The sequence below is a fragment of the Argopecten irradians genome, chromosome 2 (assembly GCF_041381155.1).
Source record: "Argopecten irradians isolate NY chromosome 2, Ai_NY, whole genome shotgun sequence".
Taxonomy (NCBI): Eukaryota; Metazoa; Mollusca; class Bivalvia; order Pectinida; family Pectinidae; genus Argopecten; species Argopecten irradians.
This window is the reverse complement of record NC_091135.1, coordinates 72,640,578-72,660,105: the sequence shown is the minus strand read 5'-3', so window position 1 is coordinate 72,660,105 and position 19,528 is coordinate 72,640,578. Positions and strand designations below refer to the sequence as shown.

At 36.4% G+C, this 19,528-nt stretch overlaps 2 protein-coding genes and 1 pseudogene across 2 annotated transcripts in view; all 3 read right to left on the bottom strand.

Annotated features, from left to right (window-relative positions):
• The window catches only part of LOC138316393 (RING finger protein 151-like), a 269,758-nt gene that overhangs the window by 227,687 nt on the left and 22,543 nt on the right, over positions 1–19,528 (bottom strand). The window lies entirely within an intron of this gene.
• LOC138316389 (insulin-like growth factor 1 receptor) overlaps positions 1–19,528 on the bottom strand; it is an 81,605-nt gene that overhangs the window by 59,131 nt on the left and 2,946 nt on the right. The gene's annotated exons all lie outside the window — the stretch shown is intronic.
• LOC138317087 (protein unc-13 homolog C-like) lies at positions 15,791–17,140 on the bottom strand (annotated as a pseudogene).

Here is a 19,528-nt window from a genome sequence, read left to right as displayed (position 1 = left end):
CTCACATGTAACGTAGCTTCGTGTACATGTCATTTCGGTACATGCGGAAGTCTTTTCGGTATCATAAAAGTGAACATGGCGAAATGACTTTCAGAAGGTACCGAAACGTCTTTAAGTAATCTGAATATTAGTACAACTAAAGAAAACAAACCAGAAAAAATAAAAAAATGGTAATAATGTAGTTTGACAATGGATATGATTAACATTATTACATGTAAGCTTAGATACGGACATTTGTATGCACTGCAGTTTTACATGACACATAATAATTGCTTAGGCTTAAGTTACTGTACAGACTGGGTGGGTGAGGTCAATAATGTTAATGAAAATTCATTTCACAATTTTTTGCTGTGTTGTGTATAGTGATACACAACTACATTTGTACTGCGTAATAATTAGGATGCCTACAGGAATCATCAGATTGACCCATGTTGTGAAAATTAGCATACATGTATAATATCACTCTGACCCATTTAGCAATGTTATATACGGTCATGTCATAAATGTTGTAAGACGAACGTTATTGTGGTGTCGTAGATATTAATGACGTCTGTGATGTTGTATGATTATCTCAGTTGACCACGTCGAATCCAAGCCTGATTTCGCCACTCTTACATAAAACAGAATTGAAACTAAACAAAGCAATCCCAATTTTGACCCACAGATTAAGCCCTGGCTATTCTCTCAAGGATTCAATAGGTCTAGAATTAAATAAACAATGTTCAAGAAAATTTGTAAGATTTTTCCTTCTAAAGGAAGTTGTTGATATCTTCTTGGTGCCCCTGGACTCTGATCTGGTGGTCATTTATTGAGGTCAAGGTGCGCTTCAAACTAAGCACCATGGATGCCCTATTTTCCTGCAGGGGCATAGGAAACCGGGGTGGGGGGGGGGCAAACATGTCTTTTTGCCCCCCCCCCCCCCATTTTCGCCGAGTGAAATGTTCTAAAAATGCACATTTGAAAGAAAAAAGGGTCCTCCTACACATTTTTGAACTTTTCAGAAAAATGTTTCAAACCTTTAATAATGAAAATTCAATACACACGAACAAGACAAAAAAAGTCCATCAAGGGATTATACTATTTCAAAAAATGCTTCTTAAAAGATTTATTTGTTTATATGTCTTAGCAAGACAATCAGTTGATTATTATTTTGAGTTAAACAACAATGTGCCGATGGTGTGAATCCGGTATGTTCAGATCGAGCTGGGTTGCATAATGGTAAGACGACACTCACAATTATCATTTCTAAATGCAGGTAACTTTAAATCGAAAAATTATCATGTTAAGAACGCTTAAAAATCATCAAAATACAAAATCGTAATATTTTTCTCAGGGGAAGAAGACCCCCGGACCCCACAAAAGCCATAATCTCGCGCCTTCGGCAAATTCAACAAAATGCATCATAAAACTCATCTCGGCCATTCTAAATAGTAAAACTTTTTCCCCAGGGAGACCCCTGGACCCCCTCAAACACCAATATCTCGTGCCTACGGCACTCGCAAATTCAACAAAATACATTGTAAAACTCATCTCATCCATTGTAAAACTCATCTCATCCATTCTAAATCGTAATTTTTTTTCCCGGGGTTAAACCCTCGGACCCTCCAAACACGAAAATCTTGCGCCTAAGGCGCTTGCAAATTCAACGAAATGCATCGTAAAACTCATCTCTGCCATTCTAAATAATAAAACTTTTTGCCGGGGGAGACCCCCCCACACCCCCAAATGAATTTCCTGCTAGCGACGCCACTGTCTATAGATGTGTACAATGATTATATGTAATGATATATGAAAAAAGTATATCGAGTATCTCCTGTGGGTGCGGGGCGCAGGGGGGGTTGGTGTTATGAAATATTGAGGACCTTTGCCCCACCCCACCCCCCCCTATTACGTTTCATCTTCCTACGCCACTGTCCTGTCAGAATCACTGGAGTTTTGACTATGTTTCGATTAATACTAGTTATGTAATAAATATAATCTTACACTCATGGCTACATCATTTGAAATTTATTAAACTTAAATTTATAAAATTTGAAATACCACGAGCCTTTAAGGATATTTTGACATTTTATTTCCAAAATAACAACGTTTTTCTGGTGTTTTTTAGCTCACCTGGCCCGAAGGGCCGGTGAGCTTATGTCATGGCGCGGCGTCCGTCGTCCGTCCGTCCGTCAACATTTCCTTTAAATCGCTACTAGTCATAGAGTTCTGCATGGATTGTAACCAAATTTGGCCACAAGCATGCTTGGGGGAGGGGGAACAGAACTTGTATAAATTTTGGCTCTGACCCCCCGGGGGCAGGAGGGGCGGAGCCCAATTTGGGAAATAGAGGTAAATCCTTTAAATCGCTTCTAGTCATAGAGTTCTGCACGTATTGTAACCAAATTTTGCCACAAACATCCTTGGGGGAAGGGAAACAGAACTTGTATAAATTTTGGCTCTGATCCCCCGGGGGCAGGAGGGGCGGGGCCCAATAGGGGAAATAGAGGTAAATCCTTTAAATCGCTACTTGTCATAGAGTTCTGCACGTATTGTAACCAAATTTGACCACAAACACCCTGGGTGGAAGGGGAACAGAACTTGTATAAATGTTTGCTCTGACACACTGGGGGCAGGAGAGGTGGGGTCCAATAGAGGAAATAGAGGTAAATCCTTTAAATCGCTACTAGTCATAGAGTTCTGCATGGAATGTAACCAAATTTGGCCACAAACATCCTTGGGGGAAGGAGAACAGAACTTTGGCTCTGACCCCCTGGGGGCAGGAGGGGTGGGGCCCAATAGGGGACTTAGAGGTTAATATTAAAATTCCTTCAGAAAAGAAACAATGAACCTGTATTCAGAACATTACTAGGCATTACAAACCAGGTGAGCGATACAGGCCCTCTGGGCCTCTTGTTTTTAAATAACATACAGTATCTAGGTAAAAGGAGAGGAGACCTATTTATAACACTCACTATACAGTAGTGAATGTCAAACTTGTAACAGCCGTATCAGCTTTAGAAACCAGATAAATTTTGAATTTGAGAAATGTTTTCAAAAATTTTCTATTTTTTTTTTTTAAATTGATAACTTGAAAGCCATTTCGGTTAAGGTATAGACTTTTAATTATGATTTGCTTGCTGTTGACATTTTTTTCATCTGTGATGAATAACCTTCGAAACGGTAACTATTTTAAATACTAGTACCTTTATATATATATATATATAGGTAATCTTCCTCAATATAAAAATTAAATATGATTAATAAAACAAAAGAAAAGCATGAAAGATGTACCAAGTAATTCATTTCTGCGTATATATAAAAGCTACAAATAGATCCTTTAATGTGATGATTTATTAAACTGATTTTCATATCCTTCAGCAGTATCAAGGATTTAAAATAATTTAATTACCTGGTACCATATGTGTTCCAATTCGGATGTACAATTCGGATGTAGAATAGATTTCTCTTTTTTTATTAGTTTAACGTCCTATTAACAGCCAGGGTCATTTACGTGCCAGGTTTGATGGTGGAGGAAAGCCGGAGAACCTGGAGAAAAATCACCGACCAGCTGTCAGTACCTGGCAAATTCTCCACATAGGATTTGAACTTGTAACCTAGAGGTGGATGGCTTGTGGTAATATGTCGGGACATCTTTTACCATTAGGCCACCGTGGCCCCACGAATAGAGTTCTCATAAAAGGTCTCATAAATGTTATGATAATTAGAAAGATTGGCACCTAATATAACCCATTACTCTAATTGCCGAACATGAAATTCCAATTAGCATTATACATTTCCAAGGCATTTCTTGATTAAAGCATTATATTGTTAAATATCTTATGTAAGTATGATCAGATGCATGTATACCATCAAGGGTTGAAAATGACAACTGACTTACTTGTAAAAGGGTACGTGGGTTTTAAATTAAAAACTTTATATTCTTTAAATGTTCACATGAACAGTTTTCATTGGGATTGGATAAAGGGAGGTAATTGGCTTATTATTTTTTAAGGTATATTTTCTAGCAAAATGCTCAATATCACTAAAAGAATTGCGAAAACAGAGAAATGTATGTTTTGTTATGGATTGAGTATTCGGTCAGACCAATATTGTCTATATTTTGACATTTTTTTTTTTATCTACACGAGGAAAAACAGTTTCTTATTGATAAAATGGGGGTAGCAGAGACTTTTACATGATTATTCGTGATGTACATGTATAAGTACATGATATTTTTCAAATCTTTGATGCTATGTCATTATGAAACGATATAATCCATATTAAATGAATTCTGGTTATTTTAACTTTATTATAGCAGTAGTTTTTTTTTTTTTCTCTGTAAAAAACTGTTTAACATTTCTTGTTCTCTAAAATGTATGTATTTGTAAGAGATTGAGTGCCAGCCAGGCGATATTGTCTATTATTACCAATTTTTTACTTATTTTTCGATAAAATGGGGGTAGCTAGCAGAGACTTTTGCATGATTATTCATGAAAATGCATATTCCAGGCAGCAATAGCAATTATGATGAACTCCTTTCTTAATTGTATGTCATAGGGACAATTATAAAATGCCATATTGAAGTTTTATGTCTCCCTTTATTTTAGAAAATAGCAGAGTAATAGCCTAATCCTTCTCCATACGCCAGGGATTACTATCACTGACATAATATCTACCCCTGTACTATTTCATAATTAACTGATCGCCAGCTGTCAATCAAACCGCATTGTTTGTTCCGACATTGAATAGAAACACGTGTGTTTGGGGGTAGAGGCGTAGCTATATTACACCTGGCAATCAGTCAATGAAACTGCAGGCATCAGAAGACACAGGTAATTAGATCATTTAACGTACATCAAAGGAATGGCATAATGTGGTTCACTGTACATATGTGTTGGTTTGAAGTTGGGTGTCACTTTCTCTGTAATCTTGAAAGGAAGTCTATGCAGGACTCAGTTTTGAGGTCACCTGAGATGAAGTCTCCAGTGACCTAATCTAATTTTGCAGAGACATTTCATGGCCAAAGGTCAATCAAAATTGTGAATTATATGGTCCCCTAGGGACCTGAGATTTGGGGCCAAAAGGGGTCAATTAGGCTCAAATTTTAATCTTCAACACTCTTCTCCTAAAATTCCGGATATAGTGGAATCAAATACTCTTCATAGATGGAATCACGTGGGGAGGGGGTCACGTTTACTATAGTTTATTTAGGTAAAACACATTTTTGAGCATTATTTGGTCATTTGTAATAGAAAATGAATCAGAATTATCAGTATGAAATGGTCATTGAATCATATTAACATATTTTCCATAACTGACTGAGGGGTGGGGCTAAAATGGGGTCAAATAGGATAGGCTTAAACTTCAAAAACCTTCATCTAAAATTCTGGAAATGGTAGAGTCAAATACTCTTCATAGATGGAAAGGTTTTAAGGTCCTTTACAATAATCATGAATTATATATGAACCTGGGGTCTCATGTTTTCCCCTCGGGAGGGGTCAAGTTTACTATAGTTTTTATAGGGAAAACACATTTTTGAACATTATTTGGTCATTTGTAATAGAAAATGAGTCAAATGTTGTCAGAATTATCAGTATGATATGGCCATTGAATCCTATTAACAAATTTTCCATGACTGACCCCCCAGGGGCCTGAGGAGTGGGTCCGAAGGGGGTTTCTTTTAATTCATAAATGCTTTTTAAAGATTTGAACCAACTTTGCAATGTTCTTTCTGTATCAGCACTCAGGTGACCATCAAGGTCTCTTGGGCCTCTTTGTTTTCTTCTGAACTGCATCCAATTTTACTATGAGATATTAGTCCATGGGTGGATATTATGTCAGTGATAGTAACCCCTGGAGTATTGGGGATGTAGCCAAAAATGATTTCTGCAAGCCTGTGATTGGTCAGTTTGTTTCTTCTGAAGAGGTACCAATGTTACTATGAGATAGTCCAAGAGTGGATATTACGTCAGTGATAGTAACCCATGGAGTATTGAGGATGTAGCTTAAAAGGATTTTTTCATTTTTTTAATTACATTCATTTAGTGGTGTTTTTATAGACAATCAATTAAATTGTATCTTTCAGGTTCACTGCCAGTATATATTATATAATGAACTATCAAGGTTGTTTAAATAAATAACCTTGACCTTTATTCAAAGTCACAGGGGTCAAATAGACTAAAATCCTTATATTTTTAGGTCATCTGACCCGAAGGGTCAGGAAGATCTATTGTCATCATGCATCGTCCGTCATCGTGCGCCGTCCGCAGTCTGCAGTGCGAAACTTTTTCATTCAAACGAAAGGCCCAGGGTACTGATATTTTGCCTGTAGCATGCTGGGATGCAGGGCTACCAAGTTTGTTCAAATGAATGACCTTGACCTTCATTCAAGGTCACAGGTGTCAAATATGCTAAAATCTTAAAACGAACTCTTATCAAGAACCAAATGGCCCAGGGTACTCATATTGGGTCTGCGGCATGCTGGGATGAAGGGCTGCCAAGTTTGTTCAAATAAATGACCTTGACCTTCATTCAAGGTCACAGGGGTCAATTAGGCTAAAATCTTTAAACGACTTCATGTGAATAAGTAAGTAGCCTAGAGACCTGATATTGGGCCTGTGACATGCAGAGATAAATGGCTACCAAATTTGTTCAAATGAAGGACAATGACCTTCATTCAAGGTCACAGGGGTCAAATAGGGTAAAATCTTTAAACGACCTCTTGTGAATAACAAAGAGGCCTAGAGATCTGATATTGGGTCTGTGGCATGCTAGAATGAATGGCTACCAAGTTTGTTCAAATGAAGGACCTTGACCTTCACTCAAGGTCACAGGGGTCAAAAAGGCTAAGATCTTTAAACGACTTCTTCTCAAGAACCAATGGGCCCAGGGTACTCATACTGGGTCTGCGGCATGCTTGGATGAAGGGCTAACAAGTTTGTTCAAATAAATTATCTTGACCTTCATTCAGGTCAAATAGGCTAAAATCTTTTAAACGACTTCGTGTGAATAACGTAAAGGCCTATAGATACCTGATATTGAGCCTGTAACATAAATGACTACCTTGAGACTGGATATTGGATTTACAGCATGGTGGGGATCAAGGGACCTTCATTCATGGTCTAATTCATTAAATATATCAGGACATGGACTTCTTCTAATAAAAGAGGTTTTTTTGATTGCCTTAACTGTGTGCCACTACTTTATTCTTTATTCTTGTATTGTGCCAATAGTTAGATGACCGTTAGGGCCCATCGGCCTCTTGTTCATAACCTAATGGAATTGGTCCCGTTTAAGAGTAACAACAATAGTTATCTTCCCTTTCTCTTCGGTGTCGCCCAACTAGTAGTATGATTTATAAACAGATATGCCAGGACTACATAATTTTCTGTGGGTCCGTATTAGGTAGTATGATTTATAAACAGATATGCCGGGACCACACAATTTTCTGTGGGTCCATATTAGGTAGTATGATTTATAACCAGATATGGCGGGACCACATCATTTTCTGTGGGTCCATATTAGGTAGTATGATTTATAAACAGATATGCTGGGACCACATCATTTTCCATTGGTCCGTATTAGGTAGTATGATTTATAAACAGATATGCTGGGACCACATAATTTTCTGTGGGTCCATGTTAGGTAGTATGATTTATAAACAGATATGCCGGGATCACATCATTTTCTGTGGGTCCATATTAGGTAGTATGATTTATAAACAGATATGCCGGGACATCATTTTCTGTGGGTCTGTATTAGGTAGTATGATTTATATACAGATATGCCTGGACCACACAATTTTCTGTGGGTCCGTATTAGGTAGTATGATTTATAACCAGATATGCCGGGACCACACAATTTTCTGTGGGTCCGTATTAGGTAGTATGATTTATAAACAGATATGCCGGGACCACACAATTTTCTGTGGGTCCGTATTAGGTAGTATGATTTATAACCAGATATGCCAGGACCACACAATTTTCTGTGGGTCCGTATTAGGTAGTATGATTTATAACCAGATATGCCGGGACATCATTTTCTGTGGGTCCATATTAGGTAGTATGATTTATAACCAGATATGCCGGGACATCATTTTCTGTGGGTCCATATTAGGTAGTATGATTTATAAACAGATATGCCGGGACCACACAATTTTCTGTGGGTCCGTATTAGGTAGTATGATTTATATACAGATATGCCGGGACCACATAATTTTCTGTGGGTCCGTATTAGGTAGTATGATTTATAAACAGATATGCCGGGACCACACAATTTTCTGTGGGTCCGTATTAGGTAGTATGATTTATATACAGATATGCCGGGACCACATAATTTTCTGTGGGTCCGTATTAGGTAGTATGATTTATAAACAGATATGCCGGGACCACACAATTTTCTGTGGGTCCGTATTAGGTAGTATGATTTATATACAGATATGCCGGGATCAAATCATTTTCTGTGGGTCCGTATTAGGTAGTATGATTTATTAACAGATATGCCGGGACATCATTTTCTGTGGGTCTGTATTAGGTAGTATGATTTATAAACAGATATGCCGGGACCACATCATTTTCTGTGGGTCCGTATTAGGTAGTATGATTTATAAACAGATATGCCGGGACCACATCATTTTCTGTGGGTCCATATTAGGTAGTATGATTTATTAACAGATATGCCGGGACCACATCATTTTCTGTGGGTCCATATTAGGTAGTATGATTTATTAACAGATATGCCGGGACATCATTTTCTGTGGGTCTGTATTAGGTAGTATGATTTATATACAGATATGCTAGGACCACATCATTTTCTGTGGGTCCATATTAGGTAGTATGATTTATTAACAGATATGCCGGGACCACACAATTTTCTGTGGGTCCGTATTAGGTAGTATGATTTATATACAGATATGCCGGGACCACATAATTTTCTGTGGGTCCGTATTAGGTAGTATGATTTATAAACAGATATGCCGGGACCACATCATTTTCTGTGGGTCCGTATTAGGTAGTATGATTTATAAACAGATATGCCGGGACCACATCATTTTCTGTGGGTCCGTATTAGGTAGTATAATTTATATACAGATATGCCTGGATCACATAATTTTCTGTGGGTCCGTATTAGGTAGTATGATTTATATACAGATATGCCAGGACCACATAATTTTCTGTGTAGGTCCCTATTAGGTAGTATGATTTATAAACAGATATGCCGGGACCACATCATTTTCTGTGGGTCCGTATTAGGTAGTATGATTTATATACAGATATGCGGGGACCACACAATTTTCTGTGGGTCCATATTAGGTAGTATGATTTATATACAGATATGCCGGGACCACATCATTTTCTGTGGGTCTGTATTAGGTAGTATGATTTATAAACAGATATGCCGGGACCACATCATTTTCTGTGGGTCCGTATTAGGTAGTATGATTTATAAACAGATATGCCGGGACCACACAATTTTCTGTGGGTCTGTATTAGTTAGTATGATTTATATACAAATATGCCGGGACCACATAATTTTCTGTGGGTCCGTATTAGGTAGTATGATTTATATACAGATATGCCGGGATCACATAATTTTCTGTGGGTCCGTATTAGGTAGTATGATTTATAAACAGATATGCCAGGACCACATCATTTTCTGTGGGTCTGTATTAGGTAGTATGATTTATAAACAGATATGCCGGGACCACATCATTTTCTGTGGGTCCATATTAGGTAGTATGATTTATATACAGATATGCCGGGACCACATCATTTTCTGTGGGTCCGTATTAGGTAGTATGATTTATATACAGATATGCCGGGATCACATAATTTTCTGTGGGTCCATATTAGGTAGTATGATTTATAAACAGATATGCTGGGACCACATAATTTTCTGTGGGTCCGTATTAGGTAGTATGATTTATAAACAGATATGCCAGGACCACATCATTTTCTTTTTTTTTTTTTGTAATTGTTTATTTTTCAAGGCATTTATACATACATGTAGTATAAAAACAAAAAGCAATCATTTGTCATCAATCATCATTATTATCATCATTATCATCATCATCATTATCAGCATCTTATCATCATCATCATTATCATTGTCAATACTAATATGTTATCATTATCATCATCATCATCATCATTATCAGCATCTGATCATTATCCTCATGAACATCATTATCATTAATAATCATAAGTATTACCATCAAAATCAACATCATCTTTATCGTCATATCATCAACCATCATCATCATTATTGCCTTTCATAAACGTACACATACACCGTTATACACACTCTTATACACACCTTAACACACTTTCACTCACACATACACACCTCTCTCACCTTCATTCACACACAAGTCACACTCAGATACACACGAGCATACACATGGAGAAACAAGAAAAAAATTTACAAAAAGAAATGGAATACTGTATATGGAGATACAAAGCAAGAGAAGTTTAGAAAGGGGAGGGGAGAGGAGGTAGGGAGATTCAATCATTGTAGTTTTAATATACTCTAGAGAAAGGAAATTGTATTTAAATATTTTGACTGGAAATTTATATCTTAATTCGGCACTGAAAGGGTCAAAGAAAAACTTAAAACAGTCTGTTAATAGTAATATGGTTATTGTGTTGATATAGATATATGTATAAGTACGTATACATGTACATGCATGTAATGTGTATGTAAATATGTATATATATACTTGGTATATATAATAAATTAATTAATAAAATTAAATTGAAAAATGTGTGTACATAAGGGAAAAAAAAAAAAAAAATGTATTTAAAGTTCTAATAATGGTTTCCATTTCCTTAAATTAATTTCAAACAATTGTTTTTTCCCTTGATTGTTGTTATTGTTTAAAAATTTCAGAGCTGATAAGTGCTCCTTTATAGTATTAATAAGGGCATTTAGGTTTAAAGATTTATTTAAGCATCTAGTCTTATAAATGTAGTGTTTTATTATAATGATTATTTCGTTATCAATTGGATTAGTATTTGGTGATAGAATTCCGAATAGGTGAGATTCTTTGTTTGTAGAAAAAGGAATAAATAGAATGTCCATTAGAGTTTCAAGTTCCTGTAATAAGCTCTGAACCTCTATACATTCCCATAGACAATGGACTATCGTTTCTGTTGCGTTGTTACAAAATGTACATAAAGGGCTTGTAGCTAGCTTGGCTTTGAATAGGAAATTATTTGTGACTAATATATGGTGGATTATTCTAAGTTGGAACCACTGTAGCTTTGTACTGTGGGAGACTAAAAAAGGAATTCTGTATATTTTTTTCCATTTATCTGTGTCATAGTTAAATTGCTGTCCCCACTTCGTTATTCCAGTTGGTACAGTGGCTGGTGTAATAAGACATTTGTAAAAATCTTTTGAGCCTTTTCTATTTCTGAAAAAAATTTCAAAAAGCAGGGGAATAGATGGTTGAACTGTTCGCTGAAATGGTAACAACGAGTTTGATATCTCAAGGAACCGTCGGATAGCTGATAACAGTCCATTATAATGGAGAAAATTTGTGTTAATGTTATATATGTTCTGAAACTCATCAAGAGAATAAAATGTGAGATTACTGGGGTCTTTAATTAGGTCATTAAATGTAAATATGCCAGCATTAAACCAATTTTTGTAAAAAATGACTTTTTTGCCAATTAATAGGTCTCTGTTGTACCATAAAGGGGTTCTCAATATTGAGTTTTGATCGAACAATTTCTTCTTAAACATTTTGGAATCATTCATTTTCACCCAAGCTCGAAAAACATCTTTCCAGAATTTGTTTGAACAGTTAGATATACAAATAGAAATAAAACCAGTTCCACAATTCTGTTATTTTTTCAGATCTACCATCGAGTTCAGTAATGCGGTCCATTTTCCTGATGAATTAAGTAGCCTCCGTACCCAGCTAACGATTCTATAAAGGCTTGAACATCAATCATCTTTAATCCCCCATCTAGATAGTCTTGAATAGTCTTGAATAGAAACATCTTTTTTTATCTTATGAGGTTTGTCGTTCCAGAGAAAGCTAAAAATAGTAGAGTTAAGTTGGACAATATATTTTTCGGATGGGTTTGGCAGGGTGATAAAAAGATAATTAAACTGGGAGATAAGGAGTGATTTAATAATGTTAATTTTTCCAATAGGTGTTAGATTCCGCCTTTTCCATGATGTAATCAGAGCTTTGAGTTTTACTAATTTCTTATCAAAATTCAGCCTAGGTATTTCTGTTAAGTCAACTGAAAAATCAATGCCTAAAAATGTAAACTTATTTCTACCCCATTGTAAATTCGCATCTGGTAAGAAGGTTTCATCACTATATTTTTTACTACCTAGCCAAATAACATGTGTTTTGTCAGCATTAATATTAAGCCCAGATATCTCAGAAAATTTGTTTAATTCACATATAGATTCCTTTAATGAAGTCTCAGAGCCGTCGAGCACCAGCCCAGTATCATCAGCATACTGTAAATTGAGAATATGTGTGTTTTCTATTGCAATACCCTTAATATCTCTATTGGTTCTAAGTTTTGCTGCAAGAACTTCAACACAAAGAATAAAAATGTAAGAAGCGATTGGATCGCCTTGACGACAACCGCGTTGGATGGAGATTGGGGCATTATTATTCTTAAAAATGAACTATAAATTAACTTACATTGCTGTGTAATATTTTTATCCATGCTTTTATGTCATTCCCAAAATTAAAATAGTTCAAGACCTTCTCAATATAAATCCATGATACAGAATCAAAGGCTTTTTCAAAATCAATTGATAGTAACATCCCTGGAATATTTTTATCTTCAGCATAATGCATCACATCATATAAAGTACGGATATTTTCCCCAATGTAACGGTCTGATAAAAAGCCTGTTTGGTCATTACTTATTAACTTATCTAAAACTGATCTAATTCTTTGAGAAATTACTCCAGAAGCTATTTTATATGTGATATTTAGAAGGGATATGGGTCTCCAATTTTTTATTAGATTACGTGGTTTATTTCCCTTAGGGATACATGTAATAATGCCCTGTCGTTGGGTTATGGAAAGCTGCCCAACTGAGAATCCAAAATTTATAGATCTGATTAAAAATTGCTGAAGATTTTTCCAAAAATACTTGAAAAATTCTGCCGTAAAACCATCGGAACCAGGACTTTTATTGTTTTTCATTTTTTTAAGTACATTACCTGCTTCTGCTAGTGTTATAAGACCTTCTATACTATTAGCTTCAGATTCAACTAATTTAGGAACATTACAACCTCGAAGATATTCATCAAGATTAATATTTGTAACTTCTCTGAAGCTGTACAAATCTTTATAAAATGTGTGTATTTCTTTTAAAATTTCTTCCTGGTCCGTTATAATAGTATCATGTTTTTGAAGATTTGGAATTACTTTTGAAATAAAATTGCGGTTTTCTAGGTTAAAGAAATAAGAAGTAGGTTTCTCACCTTCCTGTAACCATTTAGCCCTAGATCGAATAATACTTCCTTTAGTTTTTGTTAAACGTATGGCTTCTAGTTCTCTCATTTTGACTTCTAATTCTTCACTATTACTATTTGGACTATTTTCTAGGAGTTCTATAGTTTTCTTGAGTTCATTTTCTTTAAGAGTTTGCTGCTTTTTCTTATAAGATGAATATGAAATGGTCTTTCCTCTGATTTCCATCAACAAAGTCTCTAAAAATAACTGATCATCAATTACAAATTGTATTAAGTTATCAGGAATAAGAGAAAGCGAGTTTAAATTGTATACTGGAAGACAATACTGTTTTCAATATTCAATAACGTTTTAATTTCTACTATTCTGGAATAATCTTTATCATATAAAAGAGAATTATTGAATTTCCATAGGCCTTTTCCTTTCTTAAAATTGTTAAACTTCATAGATATCATAGGGGCAGAGTGATCAGTTCTATAACCAGGTTCGATATATGACTTTGTTATTGAAGATACTAAGTTTTCTGAAATGAGGAAAAAATCTAATCTAGCTTGTTTTTTGGGATTTCTTTTACGCCAAGTGTACCTTCTAATATCTGGATGTTGATTCCTGTAAATATCAACAAGGCCTTTACTTTCAATTATTTCTAAAATTTTATCTCTTGCTGCATTATTATTTATGTTTCGATAGTTATCATAGTCTTTTTCAGGGTCTAAAACAATGTTAAAATCGCCACTAATAATTACGTTCTGATTTCCGAAATCGTCTATTGTGTCTGTGATCAAATTAAAAAAATTGGGACTATCGCGATTAGGACCGTAAAGTGTTATAAGTGTTGTTCTTTGGCCTTCGATATTTATGTCTATAGCAAGAAAATTTCCATTTAAATCTCTCTTTTCTTTGTGGACCTTACTCTCAAAATTATTATTCAAAAGTATTACTGTACCCCGTGAGTTTGAAGAAAAAGAACTGAAAAAACAATCAAAACCCCATTCGTTTCTAATAATATCAGATAAATCATCCGTGAAATGAGTGTCCTGTAGACAGTATATGTGATATTTTTTATCTCGAAGGTATGAGAAAACATCTGTTCTTTTAACTTTGTCGCCAAGACCCTGACAGTTGGCCGAGAATATGTTTACGCTAGCTACTCATGTTACATGTGGGAAAAGATAGTAAGTTATGAGGCTTGAATCTCCCCAGAAAGATAAAGAAGGAAAGAAAGGAAAAGCAGATTTTAAAATCTTATCCATTGGTCAATAGGCATTAGACCACGACTCACCGTAGAGGGACCCTAGAACAGAACAAACATATCATCGAGACTCCAGGTGGCAGTGTACAGTAGATTTGAAAAATTCAGCAAAATGAAGTGCAGGCTTTAATTATGTACACACAGCTTTTTAACCTTAAATAACATCTATATAAAAGTATATATATTTTTAATCTACACAACATTTGCAATAGTTATGCAGAGTTCAATTTTGGACAGGTCTGCTTTTTGTGGTTTTGTGAGCCTGTAAAAACCATGGTAACCAAATTTGTTTTTTTGAAAAAATGCAAAAAATTGGGATTTTCAACCCAAAATTACACCCCCTCTAGGAGAATTTTTTTCTTGAACACAGTTTAAAACCAAGCATCACTGCCGTGATAGCGGAACTGAGCCTATTTCGACATAGGTATATCATTAAACTTTTGAGCAATCTTACCTCGTACCCCAGCTATCAATTTCTGCTGCTACAGTATCGAGTTTTTCCATCTTAGACGCACATTCGGATACCCTCTAAACCATTAATCTCGAACCCATTTTGGGGAATTTCTTTATGCAAATGTGAAGCCTGCATATAATTCTCTAGATTGAATTCACCAATTTTAGGACATATACATTTTTTAATTTTTTATGCATATAATAAAACAGGGGCTTTCTGCTTAATAAAAATCTCAACCATGGCCATTCGGTCTTACTGTACACTGCTACCCCATCATCGCCGGAAGTACTTTTCTAAATAATATGAGTCATAGTCAAACGTATGCTTGAAAATGTACCCCAACCTATTGAAGACAAACGTATAAATGACTAGGATTGGAACACTAATATAATCGAATATGGAGCGGACGACTGTCCGTATCCTAAATTGCTAAGGACGTAAGAGTAAGACAGAGTTGCCGTTCGTGCGGTATAGTTATAATGTAGGCATAGAACAAATATGATAAATCAAGTAACAGAAGACGGAGGGGAAAGAAGGGTGGAAAACATTGAAATTTGCAAATACAACGTATTCTAAATTTGCAGTATATGAAAATAAAATCACTACTGTAGAAACAAACGTTATATGAGCATAGAAAAAAAAATGCACCTCATAGGTACATACAAATTGTGTATGTAAATGTCATTATAGAGAGAGGTAAAATATTACGACAAACAAACTCACCTTTCGAAAAACAGAATATCGTATCCATCCATTTAAGAAGAATGGGAAAAAACAACTCACTATTCCATTTCACACACACCAAAACTTAAATAAATAGCAATCGTTGTTAGACACGTATTGAATAAGAACACTACTTTCGAAACGAACTCGTACATGTATACATTGTATATGGTCAACAGGGCATTTAAAGCCAAGTCACGGTCGACCAGTCACCACAATATCCATCAAATTCTCCTGTAATTAAAGTTCGCATCGTTTTCCAGAAACTGATTAGTTTTGTGTCAGGAAACAGTCGTCTCTTTTTTCCATTCTTTAGGATTACGTAAAGTTTGCCATCAACACTATATGAGTTCTGTACACAGTCTACCTTAAATGCGTCTTTCAATCTCTGCTGATTAGTTTTTGTAAGGTCCTCGAAAACAGTGATTCCGGAGCCCTTCAGTTTCCGCCTGGACCTGGTTATTTCGTGTTTCTTGCGCCTGTGAGTGAACTTCACTATGATGCTTCTTTTCCTGGCATTATCGAATTTCCCCAGTCTGTGCGCTATGTCTATGTCGTGGGGCTGGAGGGGCACATTGAGCTTGGTGTTGACGAGCTCAACCACTTTCTTCACACATTCCTCCACAGATTCTTTATCAGAGTTGTCTTGGAGCCCGTTAATCCGTATAGAGTTTTTCCGACCGTGTTGTTCTAGGTCGTTATAGCGTTCCTCAAGATCACTGATAATTTCATCTGAATCGGCTTGTCTCTGCTCAAGAAGACACAATTTGTCCTTAAGTTCTTCGTTTTCTGTTTCAAGCGAGTTGATTCTTCCTTTGAGTGAATTTACGAGCTCTTCGTTTTCACGATGTATTTGAGTCTGTAATTCTTCTTTCATGTTTGCAATCACAGAGTTCAAAAATTCCTTTGTTGCGAAATTGTCAAGTTTCCGACACACTATATCCAGTCTGTCGGAAATCGTTACACTATCTCTGGATGTTGTTCTTCTGGAGTTGGACATCGTGAAAGGTATATAATAATAAATAGTATATATATGTACTAGTCCGGTAATGAACACAATAGTTACATGGAGAGTCCGGTGAGTAGTGGTCACCGCGCACTATGTCAAGCCATCGCCACTAAAAAGTACACCAAAAGCGACATTTTCCTCGAAGTTTTCGAATCAATAATCCAGTAATGAATAGAGAAATGTCTTCTAATAATCCATGACAAAAGTCGTAGAAAGGAGTCATATAAAATCGCCAAGAATGGTGAATCTTGGCGGAGCGTATTTCTAAGCGTCTGTATACAGGTGCGCGCGACCTTGACCATCAGGACCACATCATTTTCTGTGGGTCCGTATTAGGTAGTATGATTTATAAACAGATATGCCGGGACCACATCATTTTCTGTTGGTCCGTATTAGGTATTATGATTTATATACAGATATGCCAGGACCACATCATTTTATGTGGGTCCGTATTAGGTAGTATGATTTATAAACAGATATGCAGGGACAAGATCATTTTATGTGGGTCCGTATTAGGTAGTATGATTTATAAACAGATATGCCGGGACCACATTATTTTCTGTGGGTCCGTATTAAGTAGTATGATTTATATACAGATATGCCCAGGCCACAAAATTTTCTGTGGGTCCGTATTAGGTAGTATGATTTACATAAAGATATGCCCAGGCCACACAATTTTCTGTGGGTCCGTATTAGGTAGTATGATTTATAAACAGATATGCCGGGACAACATCATTTTCTGTTGGTCCGTATTAAGTAGTATGATTTATAAACAGATATGCCGGGATCACATCATTTTCTGTGGGTCCATATTAGGTAGTATGATTTATAAACAGATATGCCGGGACCACACAATTTTCTGTGGGTCCGTATTAGGTAGTATGATTTATAAACAGATATGCCGGGAGCACATAATTTTCTGTGGGTCCATATTAGGTAATATGATTAATAAACATATATGCCGTGACCACATCATTTTCTGTGGGTCCGTATTAGGTAGTATGATTTACAAGAGGCCCATGGGTCTTAACGGTCATCTGACTATTAGTACAATACAACATAGTTGTTTAAAGATTTTAGCCTATATGACCTCTGTGACCTTGATTGAAGGTCAAGGTAATTCATTTGAACAAACTTGGTAGCCCTTCATCCCAGCATGCTACATGCTCAATATCAGTACCGTGGGCCTTCTAGTTCTTTAGAAGAAGTCATTTAAAGATTTTAGCCTATTTGACCCCCGTGACCTTGAATGAAGGTCAAAGTCATTCATTTGAACAAACTTGGTAGCCCTTCATCCCAGCATGCTACAGGCCCAATATCAGTACCATGTGCCTTCTCGGTCTTGAAAAGAAGTTGTTTAAAGATTTTAGTCTTTGCTACGGGCCCAATATCAGTACCCTGGGCCTTCTGGTTCTTGAGAAGTCATTTAAAGATTTTAGCCTATTTGAGCCCCGTGACCTTGAATGAAGATCAAGGTCATTCATTGGAACAAATTTGGTAGCCATTCATCCCAGCATCCTACGGGCCCAATATCAGTACCCTGGGCCTTCTGGTTCTTGAGAAGAAGTCGTTTAAAGATTTTAGCCTATTTGACCCTCGTGACCTTGAATGAAGGTCAAAGTCATTTATTTGAACAAACTTGGTAGCCCTTCATCCCAGCATCCTACAGGCCAAATATTAGTACCCTGGGCCTTCTGGTTCTTGAGAAAAAGTAGTTTAAAGATTTTCGCTTTTTTGACCTCTGTGACTCTGAATGAAGGTCAAGGTCATTCATTTGAACAAACTTGGTAGCTTTTCATCCCAGCATGCTAGAGGCCTAATATCAGGTCTCTAGGCCTCTTACTTATTCACAAGAAGTTGTTTAAAGGATTTTAGCCTATTTGACCGCTGTGACCTTGAATGAAGGTCAAGGTCATTTATTTGAACAAACTTGGTAGCCCTTCATCCCAGCATCCTACAGGACAAATATCAGTACCCTGGGCATTCTGGTTCTTGAGAAGAAGTCGTTTAAAGATTTTAGCCTTTTTGACCTCTGTGACCTTGAATGAAGGTCAGGGTCATTCATTTGAACAAACTTAATAGCCCTTCATTCCAGTATGCTACATACCCAATATCAGTACCCTGGGCCTTCTGGTTCTTGAGAAGAAGTCGTTAATTTTTTTTTAGCTTTTTTGATCCCTGTGACCTTGAATGAAGGTCAAGATCATTCATTTGAACACACTTTTGGTAGCCCTTCATCCCTGCAACCTACAGGCCAAATATGAGTACCCTCGGTCTTCCGGTTATTGATAAGAAGTTGTTTGAATGAAAAGTTTGCGAACAGCGGACCGCGGACGGCGCACGACGACGGACGGGGCATGATGACAATAGGTCATACTGACCCTTCAGGTCAGTTGACCTAATAAACAGATATGCTGGGACCACATCATTTTCTGTGGGTCCGTATTAGGTAGTATGATTTATATACAGATATGCCGAGACCACAACATTTTCTGTGGGTCCCTATTAGGTAGTATGATTTACATAAAGATATGCCGGGACCACACAATTTTCTGTGGGTCCGTATTAGGTAGTATGATTTATAAACAGATATGCCGGGACCACATCATTTTCTGTGGGTCCGTATTAGGTAGTATGATTTACATACAGATATGC